This window comes from Fukomys damarensis, unplaced genomic scaffold, assembly GCF_012274545.1.
Source record: "Fukomys damarensis isolate Sample0158 unplaced genomic scaffold, DMR_v1.0_HiC HiC_scaffold_38, whole genome shotgun sequence".
NCBI lineage: Eukaryota > Metazoa > Chordata > Mammalia > Rodentia > Bathyergidae > Fukomys > Fukomys damarensis.
Window position 1 is genome coordinate 19,833,232 of NW_022900950.1, and position 23,598 is coordinate 19,856,829.

Sequence of the window (23,598 nt, forward strand, 5' to 3'; positions counted from 1 at the left end):
GGTACATGAGAACTTATTCATCTACTAGATAAGTTGGGCTACTGCATCTCAGCCAAGAAAGCATAACTCTGTGCCCTTAAAGTATCATATGAAATCTCAGAAGAAAGAAGGGCTTTGTCTCAGGCCAGGAAAAAGGCCATCCTCCAGATGCCCAAATAGGTATGAAAATTCCTGGATGTAGCTGGATACTGTCACCTATGAATGCCAGGGTTTGCTGAGATAACACAGCCCCTCCATTCTGCCACATGAGGAAATCAACCACTTGATTGGTGAATAGATGAAGAAGAAGCCTTCGAGAATCTCAAAAGAGTTTTGGTATCAGCTCTGGCTCTGACACTGTCTGATGTTACTAAGCCTTCTCATCTATTTATCCATGAAGTAAGAGGGATTGCTAATGGAGTCCTGACTCAGTCCTTGGAACTCTGGAAGCACCCTGTGGCCTGTATCTGTAAAAAATTAGATCCAGTGGTCTCAAGATGGCCTTCATGTTTTTTAGGTGCATCTGCCACAGCTTTATTGGTCAAGGAGGTTGATAAGTTGACTCTTGGACAGGACCTATTCCTAACTGACCCTTACTCAGTATAGACTCTGCTCAGGGGATGCTACTAACAAATGGATGTCAAACACCTGCCTCACCCAGCACCAAAGCCTCTTGCTTAACCAGCCTCACATAGTCTTCTCAGCAGTCAGCTACACAGTCAGATGACGACTCTGACATCCCTATTCAAGATTGTGAGGAGGTGCTGGACCAGACCCATGGGGACTGATTGGATTTCATAGACACTCCCTTGCCTGAGGTGGATGCCACCCTCTTCACACAGATGGAAGCAGCATGGTGGTAAGCAGGGTGCAGAGGGTGGGAGCTGCAGTAACTACAGTTGATCAAGTCACTTGGGCGCAGCTTCTGTCTGCCCAAAAGGCAGAACTGATCACTTTGGCCCAGGTCTTGAGATGAGGAAAAGAAGAATGTAAATGTATACACTGACAGGAGCTATGCCTTTACTACTCTACATGTCCAAGAGAACATTCACAAAGAGAGAGGGCTGCTGACAGCTGAAAGAAAGACTGTCAAGATTGTCAAAAACAGAGAAGAGATATTGTCTTTCCTAGAGACGTTTTTGTTTTTGTTTTTGTTTCCAAAAAGGTGGCCGTCATTCATGTTTGGGGTTGCCTAAAAGACAATACAACTGAAGCTAGGGGAGATCAACTTTCAGAACTTGTAGCCAGAGAGGCAGCCCTGAGGCCAGCTAAGCCTTTATTCATCCTACCAACCATCTTCCCCCTTTGCTCCTGACTAGCACCACTTACAATGAAGAAGATAAAGAAGCAAGCCAGCTGCAAACTAAGAAAGATCCCCAAGGCTGGTGGAAATGTCCAGAAGGTCCCATCTATGTCCCCCAGGCATTAGGACAACAGCTCATCCAGCAACTGTGTTTAGTCACTCACCTGGGGGGCTCAAAATGGATGAGATTCTAGCTCCAAGATCTTGCTTTTCAAAGCTGCAAGAGCTGGCCTTCCAGGCCTAACTTAGGTGCGAACCTGTACACAAATAAATCCCTGCCAGGGTCCATCTGCACTCCTTGGGTTCAGATTCTGGGATAGAAGTCCTGGAGAACACAGGGAAGTGGACTTCACAGAGATCAAACCACCTCTAGGTGGCTATTGCTACCTCCTGGTTTTCATAGATACCTTCTCAGGATGAGCAGAAATATGTGCTGCTCAGTGGGAGACTGCCACTGTAGTGGCAAAGCAACTTCTTTAGGAATTAATTCCCAGATTTAGACTACCATTGTCCATTGGATTTGTTCATTGGATCATAGCCTCTATAACTCAGTTAGTCTATAGGGCTTTGGGTATAAATGGGAAACTCCACTGTGCCTACCAACCACAAAGCTCGGGGTGAGTGGAATGAATGAATTGGACCCTAAAATCTACTCTAAGCTGATGTTAGAAACTGGTGAAGGTTGGGTCTGCCTGCTGCCTTTGGCTGTCCTTAGAGTTAGATGTACCCCTTATAAACTGGGTTTACTCCTTATGAAATTATATTTGGAAGACTCCTTCCCTGCTCCCTAAGGTTATATAGGATAATTTTCTAACCAATCCCTGTTAAAGTATCCCCAGTCTCTTCAACAGGTATAGAAAACTCCCTGGTACAAGCTACTCAGCCCCTGCCCATCTCTACACCATGCCACCCATTCTAGCCTGGGGATACTGTCTTCATCAAGGTCTTTCAGAATGAAGGACTGATTCCAGCCTGGAAGGGTCCCTACATGGTTATCATCATGACACTCTCAGCCCTTAAGGTTGATGGAATCTCAACATGAGTTCACCATTTGTGTGTCAAGCAGGTGAAGCAGTGGACTCCAGAGCTGGTACTTGATCCTTTAAAGCTAAGGCTAGTCTGATCATACATAAGGACACTTGTCCTTATTGTCTTTGGGCTGAAATCTGGGGAAATGCAATGAAAAGAGTTGTACTCCTCATCTACTTCTAACTCAGAAGAAATTATAGGTAATGTCACTTTTGGTACCATCCATCCCCAGCAGCCTCTTAGGTTGCCAGAGTTTGATCTCTGTAGATTAGTAAGAAGAGATTGGGGAAGCTACTACTATCAGTTCATAATCCTGGAAAGCCATGACTTTTATGTGTGTCCAGGGTTCAATACATTTGGACAGCAGGGTTATGGGTCCCCAACTGATTCCTACTGCCTTACCTGGGACTGTGTAAAGATTGCCGCCTATAATGGGTGACCAAATGTCACTAATGTTATCATAGTTTGGAAACATGGATGCCAAGCAACGATTCTGATACAAAGGCCCCAGCACTCTAAAGGGGCCACAGGATGGAATTGGGGTTTCCACTTCTGGCCCCCTGGAGGACTAATTACTGACACAGGGGAAATCATTACCTTTCGAATTTGGTTGCTAAGCTGAGCATCAAGATAACAAGTAGGACCCTTAATGAAGTTAAAGGACACCTTACTTAAGCCTCACCTTGTTATCCCTCCTTCAAAGCATCTGCTCTTAGCTACCAATAAAGGAGACCACCCCATCTGTATACTGCCTCCCTCCCTATTCTCCACACTGGGAACCATATGTAGTATGTTAATCCTGACTCAGTCAGTCCTGGCTCAGGACTGTTGGCTCTGTCTAAAAGCAAAGCTTCCTTATTATGTGGGTGTGAGAGTCTTGGCCCAAATCAAAGCCTCAAATACTGCCTTAACATGCAAAGTTTGTGAACTTCGACAATTTGTGAAGTTTATGGAAATGTAAACTGTCTGGCTATTTCTTATGATATGCATAACTCCCCTTTCCATGCTGTTTGTATCCAAACTGTGACTCTGGAGGTCTTGAAGCCTTATTTTGCCCCTAATGGCACTGGGCTAGCTTGTACCTTGGGACTCACTAGGTGCATCAGAATTCCTGAGGGAGATACTAGACCTGAAGTCTTGTGCATCCTGGTGTGAGTTCTACTCAAGTTTATGTGTATGAGGGACCACAGAGATGGGATTTTATAGCACACCCGCCAAGGCCATACAGACTAAAGTGAGCAGCCCCCATTGACATTCTAATTTTCTCGGGATTGGGGTAGCTGGTTCAGTGGCACTTAGAGCTGCCACATTGGCTAGAGAAGAATGTAGACTCTCAGCCTTAGCAGAACAGGCAGACACTGACCTAGGAAGCCTGTAATACACTGTTGAGATTCTTCACTTCCAAATAGAATCACTAGCTAACTCTACTAGTCTACTAGCTGACTCTGGTTCTCCAGAATCAAAGGGGGCTTAATCTACAAGGAGGGTTATGTACTGCTCTAGGGAAGACATGCCAAGTTAGTCGGGGGGTGAGGAAGTTTCACACACACTAGGTGAACTACAAAACATCCTGCAACTAAAATGAGTTCACCTCCAAGAAGGAGGTGGGTCGGGTTTAGGTGTTTGTTCAAGCCCAAGTACTTTGTTCAAGCACAGGTACAAAATGGCTTTGAAGCACAAGTTGGAGTCAGGTTGGTTATCACATTTTTATCTTCAATTAAAGGTCCCTTTCTATCTCCTTGTCTAGATTTGAATTTATTTCTAATATGTAATTTTAGCATAATCAGGACACAATCCTTCATTGTCAGCTATTATTTATCAATGACTAATCCACTGGCTTTCAATACTGGTGTTTACAATGACTTCAGAATTTATATTTTACAGTAATATACCAGATTTGTGTGCAATTGCCTAATCTGTATTTTTATTAGGATGTTTAATAGGGCATTTCAAAGATTTTTGGAGAAATCGTTCCTCTAAAATATGAAAATCAAAACTCTAAATTGATCTCAAAATTTGTGTTTATTTTTTTAAAGGAAAAACTGGCATAAAAATATATCCTCTTGCCAAACAAAAGGGACAATTTAGATAGGATTTGGAAGAATGAGTGGCACTTAGGATAGAATTTAGACAAAATAAAGATCTTATTGTAGCACAGTACAAGGAAACTAATCACTTACTGCAGAGCTTATCAAACAAAGTCTTGGAAAGAATTTCAATAGTGCTACAGTAGTGGGACACCTGTGTGATATGGACATTTCCTTCTGGAGAGTAAAATAGGACATTTGGTTTCCTAATATATAGCTATTCCCTTTGGGGCATATTGGAATTTAGATTTTCCCAGTTCATACTTTCAAAGTCCAAATTAGGATGCCCACATAGCTTAGCATTCCTTTTCATGACATTTCAGTGAATGATATCACCACCCTGCCTGTTTTCATTGATTTGGAGTTATTTAGAATAATTCTTTAGAATTATTCTTTTTAAATTAGAAAAATGCTAGGGTTGGGGTTTTAGCTCAGTGGTACCAGCGCCTGCCTGGCAAGTGCAAGATCTTGAGTTCAATTCCAAGTACCAGAAATAAAAAAAGTAAATAAATAAACACTACAGTACAATAAGCATTGCCATTTAATCTCCCTCAAAATACTCTTCCTTGCTTCCAAGACACTTATCCCATTATTCTTGTCACTTTATTTTTTTTCTTTTTATTAGTATATGTTTGCAATAAACAATATAATATATTCACCCTGGGGTATTGGTACATATACATATTGAAACTTGATCTCTTTTACCTACTTTTTCCTTCCTCTCCCTCCAGTTTCCTCTGCTTCCAGATCCTTTTTCCATAGAATCATACACTACCCTTTATGAAAACTTTACTTCAGTTCATTTTTTACCCCCACACACAATTGATTTGAATTATTTTCACTACTAATTGACTTATAAAGTCATCATGAAGACTAATTTAAAAATATTTGCCAGAGACTACTGTAGTCAGCTTCCAGTGCCCACCTGCCCAGTGTATGATGCAGGTCTGAGAAAAAGAACGCACTAAGAGAGAAAGCAGGGTGCCAGGATCACCAATGCTGGTGCAACCAATGAAGGCATTGGAGAGTCCCAGGCACTGATTTCTATTGGCAATCAATTGGGGTAAAAGTGACATGTGGTTTCTATGGAAATCAATGTAAACAGGGCTCATAAAGACAAGACAAAGCATTCTCTAATTAGGAACAGAATAGACAAAATATATGTTTGTAATTAGAACATTGTCCTTCTAGTCTGAAGATTTTGGTTGTTTGGAAACAGAATTCAAGTGTGAATTACTCTGACCTCAGCCCATAGGCTTCAGCCAGACTTACTTCTATAAATAAGAAAATTGTGGGGTTTACTCTTTTCAGCCTGATTCAGTCATAATCAATATTACAGTCCTCTGCAAATATTGAATCATTTCTTCCAGAGGAAAAAAGAGTTAGATTCTTGTGAGTCTCTGTTCACAACATATTCATCTATACATATAGCATTGTTTTATGAGCATGTATGTTTGCACATACCTTATAAACACCAGACTTTTAGTATACCTGTGTACACTGTACTTAAGCCCGGTTCCACTATTGTTTGTGACTGACAGAAGCTTATCTATCATGTATTGTTTATCCATGAGACATAGAACAACATCCCTATACTTAGTTACATTACAGTACTTCCACACCAATAAGCAGCACAAAGAGAACATATTTACTAAGTAGACTTCAGAAGGATCCCTCTTCATAGCATGAGAACTGAAGCAAGAAGACAAATCTGTCAGTTTGCTGTACCTCACAGAAGGTGTGCATCAAGAGCCTCATATATGTTTCCTCTCATGAATGTGCATGAATTGCTGTGAATACTAGTATTGACTTTGGTGTTATGAATAAATTTTAGTTAATAAGAAGAATTGTTAGTTATAGAATTATGAAATATGAGCATCACCTGTATATTGAAAGGTGTTAGCTTTCCTGTCACTGACACGTAATACACAATACCCACAACATAAAGATGGAGGAGTTTAAGTTAACCTATGACTTCAGGAGATTCAGTCTCTGGTTGGCTAACTCCAAGGCAGGAATATCATGGCAGAAGGGAATGGAGGAGAAAATCCACTTAGTTCATGCCAGATGAGAAGCAGGAGAAAGTGCCAGAGTGGAAGGGGTGAGGGAGCTGACATGAATCCAAGCTATACCTCTATAGTGTATTCAGAAAAACCCAGAAGTGTGCTTCACCAATCCCAAGTGTGGATCTCAAAGCCAATCTAAGATGTCACTTGACTCAAACAATATAATAAATAAATTTATGAGAAAAAATGTGATGTTTTCATTCAATCATTTGTTCATAATTTTAGAACTTCTTAGTACTAAAATCTGCCACTCTGATGGAAGATGCTCTGTAATGAATTGTTTCTCCTCAAATTAGTGTGTTGACATTTTAATCTCGAGTACCTCAAAATATGACTTCACTTGGGAAGAGAGTCATTGCAGATATAATTGTTTAAGATGGAATTATATTGGCATGGGAAGGCTACTAGTTATTAAAAAGGAAAAATTAAAAGGATATTTGACACGTAAACATCTATAGATAGGATGTCACAAGAAGGAAGAGATGGGGGTGAGCTAGTCTCACTGAAGCACACCAAACACCAGCAGCAAACTTCCAGAAACTAGGAAAGAGACACGGAATAGATTTCACCTTCCCAACTCTAAGAAAGAATGGATCCTATGGCTACCTTATCTTAGTCTTCTAGCCTTTAAATTGTGAAAGAATATATTTCTGTTGGTTAAGCTACATGTATTATGATAATTTGTATGTAACAGAAATACTTACAAGTTAATAATGTAGGTTTGGAGGAAATAGGTTTGTCAAACATGGGATCATTCTACCAAAAGTTGGAGCATATTTTATTTTCAAATTTCATTGAATTTGGGTTACCTGATTTTTAGTTACTATGAACACATGGATCAGAAAATAAAAACAAAAGCACTACTCTTAAATTACCAAGTTCAAATGTAACATATAACACTGATACAACTGAAATATTTGCATATTTCTAAAAGTTTAATCAGTGTTTTCTATTTGCTTTCATTTGTTTTTAAACTATTCTTTGGGGTTTGCTGTGATATCTCACTTAGAGTTTACTTTGATTTTCTTTAATACAATGTTGTCATTTTTATGTTCTCTTGGTTCCTGTATTTTGTGAGAACTTCATAAATACTTATGCCTAATTGGAATTTATTTATTTACTTAAGTTTTTAGAATTATAAATTCTAAAAATTATAAAATTTTAGAATTATAAATTCTATCAATTATAAAACCAAAATTTAATTTCAGCTTCTGAAGATTTTTATCATGAGCAGACATAAAACTTCATCAGACATTCTTTTCTCCATTTATTGATTTTATCGTATATTTCTACTAACTTTCAAAATGTTAAAGATTTTGAGTAATTTCTGACTATCTCAGTCTTACACTCATGAATAAATATTTAATCCTTTAAAAATTTAACTCAAGGAAAAATTTAGACTTGATAAAATATTTATATGTATATGTAGGAAACAAAAACTATATATTATGTAGCTCATTTTATTAAGAAGTAGTACTATTATAAGTGAATTATTGATATCCTATTAATGTAATTGTTAATAAGTTTAAGATGGAATTTAAAGATGTTTTGTGGGTAGAATTATTTTTGACGATAAAACATCTAAGCCTCATTAAAACCTAATTTTCTTCATCTTAACATAGAGTAGATTTCACATTATTTCTAAAGACATCTCACAGCAGCTGAGATCAGACAGATGACCTTGAAGCAAATCAGTTTCGGATTAAACTCCACTCTGTTGCTTGATTGTTTTGTGAATTGGGAAAGTTTTGTAACAACTCTGTGCTTTATTTACTTAGATTGTAAATGCAGATATTTAAACCATCATATACAGTTTTTAATAATTATCTGTCACATTACATATAATTCACAATAATTTTAATGACATAAAATGTTCTAATATAACATTTTGAGTGTTCTCAAAGTTAACATTCAACTGTATTTACTTGTTCACTTTATAGTCAGATCGATTTTTTTATATTGTATAATAATCACATACTAAATATAAAAGATACCCTAGTTCTTCAACCAACTTTAAAAATTTATGAAGAATTAAGTTTAATACAAAACAACGCTTTCTCTAAGTGACATAAACTATTGTGTTCACTAGCTAAATTGAGATAAGCATTTTCCTAATAACTAAATATATGGCAGATACAAAATCAACATATGAAGTTTCATAACTTTCACATACACCAAGAATGACGTTTACTACAGTAAAAGACATATTGTCATTCATTCCCCTGAAAACTCTTTCCCTTAACTTAAACATTCTTATTTCATTGTCTTGCTGCTTTCTGAAGCAGATCTGGATTTTTATTTTATGAATGTCTTTAGTTTCCTCATCACAGCTGTCTCAGTGCTCTAAATAAATTGAGAACATTCACATTCACAATTCATATTCATTTTGATGTTGGAGAAGAGCCAGAAGTGACAGGGTGTCAGATGCAGTTAATAAGATGGATGGAAACACATTTAAATGTTTATTTTTTTGTTTGATACCTGGGATCAAACTCTGATCCTTGCACTTGTGCGGCAGGCAGAGGAACCACTGAGCCAAACACTGTACTCACACATTTAAAAATTTTTAAAAAGAGGTTGAATGGCATTCATTAGGTAGCATTGACTATTTTTATATCATGCATCATAAAGACTCACAAAAGAACTCCTTCAGAGAAGTAAAAACAATGTAATCAGCATGTTTAAAATAGAAGGGAGTATTTTGAGAAGGAATATCACCCTCTCCTTTTTCCCCTTCCTTCTTCTCAAAGTTCAATACTTATACAATGTAGAGTACTTTTGGAAAGATTACATCCAATCATTTGTGCAGAATTTGGTGGAAGCAGGTTTTTGGTCTACTCTGGATATAGTATCATTAACAAAGTCTACGCAAGAGAAAAGAAAGAACAAAAGTAAATGTTTATGGAAAAAGAGTGAAAACAACATAAATCTCAGCCTATTATCAATTAAACCATAAAACTTGATCATACTTCAATATCCCACACATTTTAACCTACTTAAAATCTTCAAAAATTATTAATCTGTGGAGACAAGATCTTCTTTTCAATGATATTAGATTGGAATATCTGAGTGAAATTCTTATAACTGATTTTTAAGCCATGGACATGTGCATTTCAGACTTTCAGAAGATAGATATTTCTTTGCTGTATGTAAATTGACACATTAATTTTAAAAAATGAATTGGTATGTAACATATGAATAAAATGACATAGTTTTCATTTAAGAAATAATTTTAGCTAAGTGATTAATGTGTTGTTTTGCAGAAAATTGCAACTGGTGAGATATTTTAATAAGTAAATTACAAACAAAAAATTTGCAACAGCCATCTGTTAAACAAATGTCTTTAATGAACATCTGTTTAGAAACTCAGAATTGCTGGGCATGGTGGCTCATGCCTGTAATCCCAGCACTCAGGAGGCTGAGGCAGGAGGATCACTGTGAGTTCGAGACCAGTCTGAGCAACATAGTGAGTTCCAGGTCAGTCTCAACTGCATAGTGAGATCCTGTCTCAAAAAACTAAAAAACCAAAAACAAACAAACAAACAAACAAAAACAAAAAAATACAAACAACAACAACAAAAAACCCTCAGAATTAAGTGGAGTCTTTTTCTTAGAGGGCACACAAATGTGAAAGTAAAATCGAAGAATAATATTCGTGATTCACATGGGTTTATGCAAATTGTTTTCAAAGATCAGAATAAACTAGAAAGAGAAAATATCCTAGTGATGGGAAAGAGGATATGGTAGAGTAAAAGGACAGGAGTAAGGAGAAAGAAGTTGGAAGAATAAAGGAGTAAAAAAATCTCAGTGTGGAGTTGTTATCTTGCTTGCTTGCTTTTTTAAATTTTTTTCTTTCTTTCTTTTTCTTTTTCTTTTTTTTTTTTGATACCAGGGAAAAAACTCTGGACCTTGTGCTTGAGAGGCAGGCAGCAGAACCACTGCCCTAAATCCCTGGCCCTATTTTTCTTTTTTGAAGTCGCTACCTTTGCCTCCTTTGCCTCAAACTATGTGATAGTACACTGTACATATGCTTATTTTTTCAGGAATGTTCAAATGAAAAAAATGATAAAGAGATAAGTATGAAAATAAAGCAATCATATGTAATGTATCAATAATAATAGTCAACCTTGACAAACACATTACTACACATAAAAGATTTTGAGACTATTTTCCAAATGTAAATAATTTACTAAATATAAAAGATGCACAAATCATCAATTTTGAAAAATGGATACATTTTAGAGTAATTAAGCACCACAAATTCTACCTTGCTAAGATGATTGCCTTGTAGTCATTATTTCCCAAAGCTTTCTTTCCTGCTTTTATTCATTGTTTGAATAAATATCAATGCCAATATTTCTAATCTTCAATGTTTGGTATTATTTCAAATCTTGGTAATGTTTTACAATCTTTTTTTTTTCTCTCGGTACTGGGGATCAAACTCAGGACCTTGAGCTTGCCAGATAGGTGCAGTGATACATCCCTGGGTCAAAGTGTTAGTTGCTGAGACACATGTTAAGAAGATTAAAATAGCCACTGAATATGATTCCTCATTGCATGTGAAATGAACACATTTAGAAAACAAATCCTGAATAAAAATATTAAAACTTTTTATACCATTGATATTTTTTTTTCTTTTGGGAAGACATTAGTCATGATGCCTTCTCCTCACCAATTACATTGATATCCATCATCCAGGTTGAGGGTGGTATCTGTAGATAGAAGATATAGAAGGTATTCTATCCAAACAGCTAGAAATTGCTGAATAAATGTGTAATGAGCACGATAGTGCTTACATTCTGCTACAGTAGGTAAATATATGTCCACCATGATAGACTATATACAAAATACACATCATACTGAGTAGCTTCACTGCCCTAAAACTCCTCTGTACTCTCCCTATTCATCAGCCCTATTCTCTCCCATTACTGATTAACCACTGATCATATAGTTTTGCCTTTCCTAGAATGTCATAGACTTGGAATTATACCATTTGTAGCCATTCAAGATTGTCATATTTCACTTAACAGTATGGACTTATATCCCCTGATTTTAATTGGTGTGCTTAGAATATTTTATCTTCTTTGTTCAACTTTGGTAATTCATATGTATTTTGAAACCTGTCCATTTCTTCTGTGTGTTCCATTTCTTAGAGTACTGGACTAGGTATTGATGACCCTTTGTATTTCTGCTGGATCTGTTTTGACTTCCCCTTTTTCCTAATTGCATGTATTTGAGCCATTCCTGTTCATTTTTTGATAAGGTTGGCTAAAGGTTTATCAATTTTTATTTATTCTTTAAAAAAAAACAATGTTTTGATTCATTGATTTTTTGTATCATTCTCTTAGTCCCCATTGCATTAATTTCCACTCTGATCTTTATAATTTCCTCCCTTGTATGACCTTTCAGTTTGTGTTGCTCTTCATTTTCTAGAAGCTTAACATTCAGTACTAGATTGTTTATTTGAGCTCTCTCTGTTTTCCTGATGTGGGTATTAAATGTTATATATTTCCTTCATAAAACTGCTTTCATTTTGTCCCATACATTCCTGTATGCTGTATTGGCATTATCATTTATTTTTATAAACTGTCTATTTTCTTCTTTAATTTCCTCTGTGACCTATTGGTTGCTCAAGAGAGTGTTATTCAATTTCCATGTGTTTGTGACATTCTTGTGGTTTCTTTTGTTATTGATCTCCAGTTTAATTTCACTATGGTCTGATAGTATACATGGGATAACTTTAACTCCTTTGCATTTACTTAAACATGTTCTGTGAGCTACTTTGTAGTCTTTCTTGCAGAATGACCCATGTGCAGCCAGAAATAATATATATTCTGATTTTGTGGGGTGGAACACTCTGTAGAAATCTGTTGTCCATTTTTTCAACAGCTTGGTTCAGTTCTAGTATTTTGTAGTTGGTTTTTTGCCTAGATGACCTGTCTATTTGTGACAGTGAGGTATTGAGGTCCCCCACTACAATTGTATTAATGCTTATTTGATTTTTCATGTCCCTTAATATTTGCTTTGTATAGTTAGGGGAATTAGTATTTGGTACCTATATATTTATGTTTATCATCTCTTCTTATTGTATTGTTCCCTTTAGAAGAATTTAGTGACGTTCTCTGTCTCTCTTAATTAGTTTTGGTTTGAAATCTAATTTGTATGCATATAAGGTAGCTATCCCTGCTTTTTCCTGGGTTCTTGTCACATGGGGAACTGTTTTACAGCCTTTTACTTTCAGTCTATGAGTTTCTTTTTGAGCTAGATGTGTTTCTTGTATACAGCATATTAATGGATTTTACTTTTTAATCTATTCTGCCAGTCTATTTATTTTGATTGCTGAATTAAGGCCCTTAACATCAGTAGTTATAAGTGATATGTATTGACTTAACATCTTCATTTTATTATCCTGTTGTTGGCTCTTTTTAATTTTTCCCCTTCTCCTTTAATTTCTTGCCATGCCTGCTGGGTTTGCTCTGTTGGGCCTCATGGAGTTTTGATCTTCAATTTCTTTTTCTAGGATATTATTTATAATTGTTTGTAGTGCTAGTTTCATGAAGTTTCTCAGGTGTTCTTTATCATAGAGTATCTTATTTCCCTATCCATTTTGAAAGAGAGTTTTGTAGGAGACATCAGTGTAAGTTGGAGGTTGTTTTTTTTAGGGCTTGAAATACCTTAACCAAGGATCTCCTTGACATGAGGGTTTGTATTGAAAATTCTGCTGTGGTTCTAATGGGCTTTCCTTTGCATGTGATTTGTTTCTTTTCTCTAACTGCTAGTAGCATTTGCTCTTCTATCGGGTTTCTTGGATCTTGACTATTATATATCTATGTGTAGTTTTTCTTTTTTTGTCATGGCTAGTTGGAGTCCTATAAAGCTCACTTTTCTGTATGCCAAATTCTTTCACTCTTTTAGGAAGTTTTCTTTCACTAATTCTGTGAATAGTGTTTTAATGTCTTCTGTACTTTCTCCTTTTTTTTATGAACTCATATTAGTCTTATATTCTTCTTCTTTGTATCATCTAGGAACTGTTGGATTGATTTCTCATGTTCCCTTACTATTTTGGAGAGATCCTTCTTTTCATGGTCACTGACCTCATCCTGTCTTCTAATTCTTGTCTTCAGATTGGTTCAGTCTGTTATGTGTATGGGCTTGCAGTCCAGGAGGAGATTCCTTAGCAAATTTCAGGGGGGCAGAGATGAAACCAGAATCACTTCATGTTTATTAGAAAGCAAGAGTCACTCAGTCACTTCAGAAAAATATCTTTGAACTTGTGTACTTCCAACACCTTTTAAAGAACATGTAAAATTAATCTATTTGTGAAAACAGATTCAAATGCACTTGCTATTCTTCATTTCCCCTGCTAAATAAGTCCTTCGCAACAAGCACAGATATGTGTTTGTTCCTACAGTAAGACAAACTCCTCTGGGCTGAATTTTTTTAATCTTTTCTTTTCATCCTCTGAGAAAAGAGGCCATAGTAGATGTAAAATCATAGTGTCTGGGAGGTTCCTGTACAAAAGTAAACAAGGGATACTTCTCCTTATATGACATTTACAGCATCTTAGTGATTTCTTCAGAAGTTTGTTGAATGTCCTGAACATTTCTATTGTACAGCTAGAAACCATTGTTTGAAAAGACATCCTTTTGGGAGAAGGGCAGTGGAATGACTCAAGAGGGAAATCCTTTATGCTGATATCTACAAAAGACTGGCAGTAGTGAGGATCCATGTAAATCAAACTGTCATCTTGAAATCCCGCAAAGTAATAGGATGGGTTAGGTTTGCCACCAATAATACTCACACAATATTCAAGGTTTAAAATGCCCTTCACAAACTCTAAGTAGTCAGTGTTGGTTCTCTCTACACCAAGTCTAACAAAACTAGAATAACATCTTTGTCATCTGTATTAACAGAAATCATGGAAGCACTGTGTTAATCAATCACATTTGCACTGTAAACTATACAATCTTCTGCAACATAGTTATTCCTTGTAAATCAGGTTGTCCTTCTCCTTCAACTGCTTTTCTTAAAATGTGAGCAATTCCCACTGGTCCATACCAGTCTCCAGCATTTTTTTCAGACTCTTTCCATACTGCATTAGTTGACACATACCAAAGGGCCAATGGGGAATCACCAAACCAAGAGATGACTTTCCTGTGATAAATCTCATTTTGCACTTTGTGGTCATTGCAGTATTTCCCAATTGTTTCCTTCAGAGAAATGGTTGGAGTTTGAGTTCTCTTTCTCCTGAAAATGATGCTTGCAAGGATGCTATAAACGTTTTGAAAGTGTGTGAATTCCATGACTCAGAGTCTGAATTTTCAATTTTTAAAGCATCAGGCAAGGTCCAAGCTCTACCAGCAAAGTGGAGAAGGAGGCCTTAGGCCTGCAGCATCTAGCCTGTCCTCAGTATGAAGTCCCAGCTGCAGTCTGTCATCCATGGTGAGCCTTCTGTTGGAGGACATTCTTCCTGTAGGTCAGCCAGATTCTGGAAATGAAATATTTATTTACAAAATACGTCTACATTTCCCATAATCACACAGTCTTCTACTGTACAACCTGACCTTGCAGTTAACACTTTATTTTCACTTATCATATTCATGGTAATATTTTCCAAGCAACAATACAAGGGAATTTCTACTAAAATATGTCTTTGTCTTCAACACCCAACTATACTTCATGTTGTTCCAAGCAGATATAAATTTAGTTTTTAATTTGTCAACTTCATCTGTCCCCATAGCTTCCATATTCAAACTGTACTGATCAAGCCATCACTTCATTGCATTAATCTAGAGTGTAGTCTTCTGTACTGATTTAAAATCAGATTAAATGTAGCTCATAGGTGTGTGTTCCATAACTTCATGTAAGGGAAAACTGAAGTGTGTGATATAATCTTGAATATTCTAAATCCAAAAGTTTTAAGAGAGTGAGCATGCATGTATTTCTTCCTAAAGCAGGAAATACAGGCCATGGTGAGACTCTGGCTTTCCAGATCCCAGCACCAGAAGCCAGAGATGCCTGAGCCAGTCTTCAGCAGGAGTCAAAGGACAGGGCTGATGCAGATGTCTGTGTATGAAATGTTCCAGCCTTAGCAGTCACCACCACGGAAGCTGCCATGCACACTGGCACTCTTGGACCCTTGTGCCACAGCCATAGTTCCCCCCAGGTCACTGTAGTAGGATCAACCTTTATTTTTGGCACTGGAGATCGAACTCAGGACCTGTGCTTACAATGTAGGCTGTGACACCACTGAGCTAAATCCCCAGCCCCCTGGAATCTAAAGCTTTAAATCCTCTGAAGAAATATATTCTTTTTAGGACTTAAAATACAAATTTTTAGTTTTTGGGTTGAATATTTCAAAATAAGTCAAATCTAAAAGATTTTATTGTTTAAATCAGCATTTTCATTGTTTTTAATATGTGGACTTTGCTGTTTCTACCTGCGATTTAAAAAATATGTTTGCCTAAACTATTTCTAAATGAAATCAATGTTTTAACATTTTGTGCTCTTTAGGTTATATTAAATTAATATTTGCACAAAAATTATATAAAATAAATATAATTTAATATTGGTTTCTGGTCAACATCAATCCGGAGAGTTTTTGAACTTAGAAAATACTCATAATACACTTTTTATTTATTTATTTAATTTTGTTTTTTTGAGAGAGGATCTCACTATGTAGTTGAGACTGACCTGGAACTCACTACATAGCTCAGGCTGGTCTTGAACTTACAGTGATCCTCATGCCTCAGCCTCCCAAGTGCTGGGATTACAGGCATGCACCACCACACCCAGCCACAATACACTTTTCAGCAATTAAATAGACTGAAATTTATTATCTTTCTGGATTTTGGAACTTATTTTAACACACATGTTAATTTTAAGCTTGGTAATCTGTTATCAAATGAATCAAAAAGTTAAAAATGCTTCTGGGAACATATACACATATATATGTATATATCACAGACATATTAGGTTGATATGTGCAAATATTCCAATATAAAGAAAGCTAAAAATTTTATGAAGGTAAAATGAACATTTTTCTAAATATTTTCTGTATTTACACTAATGTATTGGAATAAGTTCCCTTTTATTAAAATGTGGGAAAATATTTATTAATTCTATTGAAAATCATCAAGCTGTGAATGAAATGTACAATTCAAAGTTTATTTTCATAAGTACACCAGTTGAATTGTTGTTCTAGTAAAAAAAGTGAACTTACAAGTTAGGTACACCCAAAAATGCTCAAAATTTCTGACCTTTGTAATATAATAATTATCACTAGCAATAAAATCTATCAGTTAAGAAAAGTTTTTCTACTGTATTTGTTAAAATTCTGCTATTAAATTCCTATTATTCTGGATGCCAAAATCAACATTTTGCCATTTGAAAATGTTACAACATCTTATTTTTGAAATTGTGTGTTTATGTTTGCAAAACAAATGGCCCATTAAATGAAATACTCTACACTTTCATTTAAGAAATCTCTCTTTATTACATTTTGTTCTGAAAAAAAAAAAAACCATTGATTTTCTCATATATTGTTAAAATGTCTTCCTTGTCTTGGAAGGGAAACATTTATTATTTTGTTGTACTATTTTGCTTTTTAAGGTATCTAGTGACAGGGAGAAAACAACTGTTTGCAATGTTTAACATAAAAATCAGATAGTTAATCTTAAAATATTTTAAAAATAACTACCCATGAACCTTTGGTTTACAAAATAATAATCATAATGATTATTTTAATGTCTCAATTTTATAAAATTAACCACAAAATTATATTCTGTAACCTTACACTATGACTTGTTTCTTTATATTAACATAGTATAATCACTTCCTGAGTTGTGCTTGTAGTTTTACTCTAGAATCCCTTTGTCCTCCTTCAAATTCTAATCCAAAAATTTTTCTTTTGAATATGAATTTTACCTGGAAAAATTTTTGTGGGATATAAAACTACACCTGAAGTGTATCTGGAGTAGACAAATATTTTCAATAGAGGAAAATTAGTAAATATTTTAGGGTTTTAAAAATATTTTGGTATATAGGTGTGATGCATAGACTTTGTTAGCTAATAAGTACAATTGAACCTAGTGTGTACTGATATAACATAAGAAAAATTAAATTCCCACAATTAAAAAAATTAAACCTTTTTAATTTTGAAAATGTTTATAATATAGGACTGATAATTCATACAGATCTATTCATTGGATTGTTTTTGGAAAATACTATATTGAGAATTGCTTAATTGAAACTTCAAAAACTTATCCTGGTTTCAATGTGATATATTGATTTAAGTAAAATTGTTATTGCAGATGAAGCTATTCACTAGAAATTACATAATATAAAAAGACATAATGTCTTTTAATAAGAAACTTTAATAAATGACTGTGTTGTTGAACTTTTCGTCTTAGTTTTGGGGGCTGCAAATCCTCTGTTAGGTGTGGGTGTCTCATGCATTAAGGTAGCATGTTTAATAGGTATCTGAGTCTCTGGCCTCCAAATGCTATGACAACCAAAAATATCTGTGTAAATATTGCCATAAAGCCTCCACCGAACAAGATCCCCAGAATAAGTATTTTTGTATTATAACTCTACAAAATATGCAAGTAGATGAGGATTAGTGGATACCTGAGAAACCCCTGGACCGAGAGCTAAATTTTGTATGTGTTGAAGACAGAATATAGAAGAAAATGACGTGTGGAAAAAGTTGCTAAAGATAAAAATTTGAACAATATACTCACATTTAGAAAGGTTTTTCTTGAAATATTTTAGGTCACCTTGTTTATCCTGCATTTGTTAAGTTTTGCAACCCCTTATTTATGACCGACAAGGGAAAATTCAAGAAATTTGAACTATGCTGATCAACCACTACATGGTAAAAATGAATTCAGTAACATTATATGGTAAAAATCAAATAAATGCCCTATGAAAACTTTTTCTAGTAGGGAAATATTCCTTTGTGCAACTAGTAGAATATGTTGTTGATGTCTGTACATAATCTAACTTTTGAAACAGCTATTTCTGGATCCAGTCATCCACTTCAAGATATAAATTATCATTTATTTTTATGTTCTAGCAACTTCTCCTCTGGTTGCTTCTTTTATTTCCTATGTTCTTTGTCTCTCATGAAAAGAAAAAAAATACTATTTTTATTTTAACCAATGTTAAAATAGTAAATGAGAGAAAAATCTAAGATTATAACAATAAAAATCTATTTACTCAATTGATAACTGATACAGGTATAATCAAGATAAGTGTTTTTGTAGGTTTCTTACCAGTCCTTTCTAGGATTCCTCATAATAACATCTTCTGGATTCTTTTCATCTTGTCATCTCACCATTGGGCTTTCCAGGGCCTCTGTTTAGTTTGAAAGTTCTTTGACTCCCACATCACCTATATGTGTTCTAAGGAAAATGTTTATATTTTCTGTGATCTGCTCTTAGTGAGCATATAATGGTTTCCTAATTGTAATGTCTTTCATTTTTCTGGTTTAGCATTTTTCTGGTTTAGCATTTTTCTATTTCTGAGAGCAAATGTCTTGTATCCATATGTTAAATACCAGACAGGTATTAACATCCATTGTATAATTGATTGATGAAAATTTAAATAATGAGGACATTGTCAAAACACAAATGAGAGTATCTAAAATTTTAATGGTTCATGCTAGGTTTTTACTTTTTAATATGAATGCACATGCTATGTCAAAATTTTGGTTATAATTTATACAATTTTTCATTACATATATATTGTCTAATACAAAAAAGCATACAGATAATGGGATAATATGAAATCAGACTCCAAGCAGAAATATGTTTGGTGAAATCCTTGATATGGCTTCCCAGAGTAGCCAAATTTATATTACCGCCAGTGGCCATGCCATTTTGAATATTAACATCAACTATCACAGCTAGAGAAATATGGGTATTGGAATTGAGTGATGCTGTAGTTTGAAAATTTGATTTTAAAGATAAAAATTTGGATTCTTTAGAGTAGTGACAAAGAACATTTTAAAGCTTTCAACAATGTAAACTGCCCACTGCAGCACAAGTGGCATAGGTTTGCCACCACTGCTCTAGAGTAACAGAATCAATTTAAAATATATATATAATTATTCAAGAGGATTTACTAGGTAAGGTTCTAGGATTAGAACCAAGTGAGCCCACAATTTCCATCTGGGAGACCAGAGATGGAAGAATTCAAAATAGTCATCCAGTGGGAAGACAGAGAATCCAATAGCTGGCCATTCAAAAAGATGGAAGCCATAGAATAGGAGGGATTAAGGATAAAGCATCAGTCAAAGGCCAGAAGCCAGGAATCTCAGTGTACATTTATTGGTAAGAGCTTGCATTAGAAGGCTGAAGAAACAGAAGACTCAAATGTGATATCAAAGGTGGTGGTGAAGACTGAAGCTCTTCACAAAAGGGCATACTTCCTTGTTTCTCCTTTTATTCCATCCAGACTACAAGCTGACCACATCTGGTACGGTTGTTCTTTCCTTGGATTACTGGCCTATATGTCAGTCATACCAGATACAACCAAATTAGTTCCTTTGTAACCAGCTAGCCATTTCTTAATCCATTCAGAGTGGTATATCATGATCAAAAATCACACCTCTTAAATGTGTGTTGAAACTTAATTCCCAATGCAACAGCATTTGTAGGTGGAACTTTAAGTGTAGTTAGGATATGATAGCTCTTCGCTTGTGGGTGGAATTAGTACCTAACAAAGACTAGCAGCATCTGAGTAAGTCCTTTTGGTCTTTGCTTATTCCACATGAGGGCCCAGAGAAGTAGCCTTCAAGGTGCCATTTAAGAGCAACATTTGAAAAAGTAGACACATTATAAATGCTGATGCCTCAATCTTGAACTTCCCTATCTAAAATTGTGCAAAAACAAATCATTTATTTATTATTCCTATGTTACTCTGTGTTATTTTGCCATAGCAGCAGAAACAGATTAAACCAATCACTGAACTAAAAGTTTTATTGATTTTCTATGCATAATGTAAGCTAGATTGTTTTGCTTGATTTTTCCTTTGTACCATGCAGGTGGTTGTTGCTAGCTCATCTGAGAAAAATTTTGCCTTTGGTAACATGTTTTAAAACTCTTTCTGGAGAGACAAAGCTAAAATTATGAAATATTTCCTGATACTTGATTTAATGATAGCTTTTACAAAATTGCATTGTTGTTTTATTTTTAATGTGTACATTTAAAAAAACTACAATAAAATACATTGTCCTTCAAAATACTCCAAATGTTTAAAACACAAGTAGTCCATTATCCTTAATTTTTAAAATTAGTATATGTTTGAACAGATAATAATTACATCCATTTTGGGGAATTGGTACATATAGAGACTACATGAGTAAGGTACATTTATTTCTGCCTTAAAATTTGAAATTTATAATTTATTTTCTATGCAAAAACTGTCACTCATGGTAAACCTGGTTTACTTGTTCTGATTCATTTTGTTACAGATTTTGTGTTTGTGTCCAGGTTGAAAAAGCTCCACAAAGTAATCATTCCTTTGTGGCTTCACGAATGTTGAAAAAAAGGAGTGAAATAAATCACTCAATGTCCCCATGAAGCACTGCACCATGCTGGGTTTATCTGTGTCATTCCGGCAGTCAGAAGTGCAGTGTAATCAAGCAAGTGCAGAGTCACATGGCTTTGCCTGATTGTGCCACTAATCCTTTTCCAATAATCTTCTGAATAATTCTCTTCTCTCTCACTACTCTAAGTACTTAGGAACACAAATGCTGCTTTGCCTTAATACTATAAACAGACAGACATGTCCAAATCTGTATGAAGCTGCAGCTTGAACATTGATTTCTTCTACCTTAAATTTGATTTATTTAAAATATGTAACTGCATGGCATAGGTTGTAAAAGTAGAAAAGATTATATGGAAAAAATAAATTCTCAAAATGGTCAATAGTTTGTGCTGCTGACCTTCACTATGGATGTATACAAGATAGGTCAGAAGTTTAGATGAAGGAATGGAATTTGTGTAGTTCACTGTACAATCATTTATTTATTTATTTATTTATTTTTGAGACAGGGTCTCACTATGTAGTTGAGACTGACCTGGAACTCACTACGTAGCTCAAGCTGGTCCCAAACTCATAGTGATCCTCCTGCCTCAGCCTCCCGAGTGCTGGGATTACAGGCATGAGCCACCATGCCCGGCTGTACTTTTAAAAATTTACATGAAGTGGCAAGAATTAATTATTGTAAGACCAGAGGATTTCCCATTGTATCAAATGTATGGAATATTGTGAAATAACTTTCAAAAAGTATCTGAGGTTTTAAAAGTAGAGAGTAAACTGAAAAAAAACTAAATTGCTGATTAGTCACAATGCAATTATCATGTTCATTATAAAAACTACATAATGAAGTTTTGTTTTCATTAACATGTCCACATCTTACAGTAGGTTTGTCTGTAACACTGTACTATTGTCTAAAAAAATTAAATAATGAAAATGAGAAAGAACACTGTTTGCTTTTTTGCCCCCTCTCCCCAAAATATTTATTCTTGTACACTGAAGTCAGATACAGCTTCTCAAAATGTATTGACAGGCTACCTTGACCAAACATTGAACAAGCTCAATGAGCCATCTTTTCTACTAGGCCTTGACCTTGGCCCTTATCCTTACTGGACCTGCACCATTCAGTCTTGGCAAGAGTATGCTAAATCAGTAGAAAGAGAATTCCTTTCATTTGACAGTCTGATTATTCTGGCCCACATTTACCAAGAACCTTATTAGATCAGTTTGTCATACATTTTCCTATTTGATGTCTCTTACTAAGTTTCCATCCATTGACACTACTACCCTCACCACATGCCTTCAGATAACAACGAGGCTAAAATCCTCACATGTCCTTTGATAAGATACTAAGACAGATTCCATACTATTGCTTTTCTTCTGTTGTAAAATTCCTTTAATAAAATCTGTTATTAAGGATTTAATGACTGTTAGGATCTGATTTTCTTTTAAAATATATTTTAGGTAATCATACATGCAGTTGACTGCTGGGGTATGTGGCCTCCTGTCAACTAGCAGAGCATGTTGTACTCACTGATGCAGATGGTTCTGCAAAATTACAGCAAAACTGAAATGATTTACTTTCAGTGGAGGAATCTAAATGAACGTCAGTTTTCTAATGTAATAGGAAACCTTTAGTAATTCATAAGATTAGCATAGTTACTTTTACTCATACAGATATTTTTTAATTATCTATGGGGTCTTGGCAATGTATTAAATGTTATAGTAAATAATAAGACCTGAGTACCTGCTCTCTTCCAATAAGCTGCACGTCACAATTGTATTTATTATCCATCTATCCAGGAAAGAATATATACTTATATATCCTGTCTCTCTAACCTCATGATAATTCCAGAGTCATGTTTTTACATTATTTTAGTTGATGTAAAGCTCTTTAGGATCTTCTAGATATAAGAATGGGGTTGGAAATCACTTAAAAGGCATAGAGTATCCCTGGATTCAATACCCAGTACTGCAAAAAAAAAAAATGGGTTTTTTCCACAAACTAAGATTACTTTTATTAATTTTCTTGATTAGGTAGCTATTGATATATTGCTTTTTGTGATTTGCATTATTTCAATTAAAAAATCCTATACATTTTTTTAAGATTCCAATCAGTCTTGCTGAGGTTCTCAGTTTTCTAATACAGCTTATTACCCATCAAGTGTATTAAATTATCCTTTCATGTTATAGTAATTTAGATATGCATTCAAAACTGTCTAGCTAAGGACTGGGTATTTAGCTCAGCGGTTCTGCCGCCTGTCTCGAAAGTGCAAAGATCCAAGTTTGATGCCCGGAGAAAAAAAAAAAAAAAAAAAAAAAAAAAAAAGACCGAACTGATTCTGACTGCAACATTCAGTGTAATTAGAGGTTGTTTAGTACTTGCAAGATGTTGGACAGTTAATGAAACTGGAAAAGACAAGAGTATTTAAAGCTCAGCAAAAATAAACCTTGTCCTGACTGGTCCTATTACTGATAAAGGACATCAAATCCAAACTAACACCAGTAGTAATCAGACAAAAGGTTATAAACTAATGAAATACGTATTCTGATTTGAGAAAGGTTCAGAGGATTGCTTGTTAAAAAATAT

The 23,598-nt window shown here is 35.1% G+C and overlaps 1 pseudogene; it reads right to left on the reverse strand.

Moving 5' to 3' along the window:
- Nucleotides 1–13,869: 13,869 nt before the first annotated feature.
- On the reverse strand, nt 13,870–15,211 carry LOC104868857 (annotated as a pseudogene).
- Nucleotides 15,212–23,598: the final 8,387 nt, after the last annotated feature.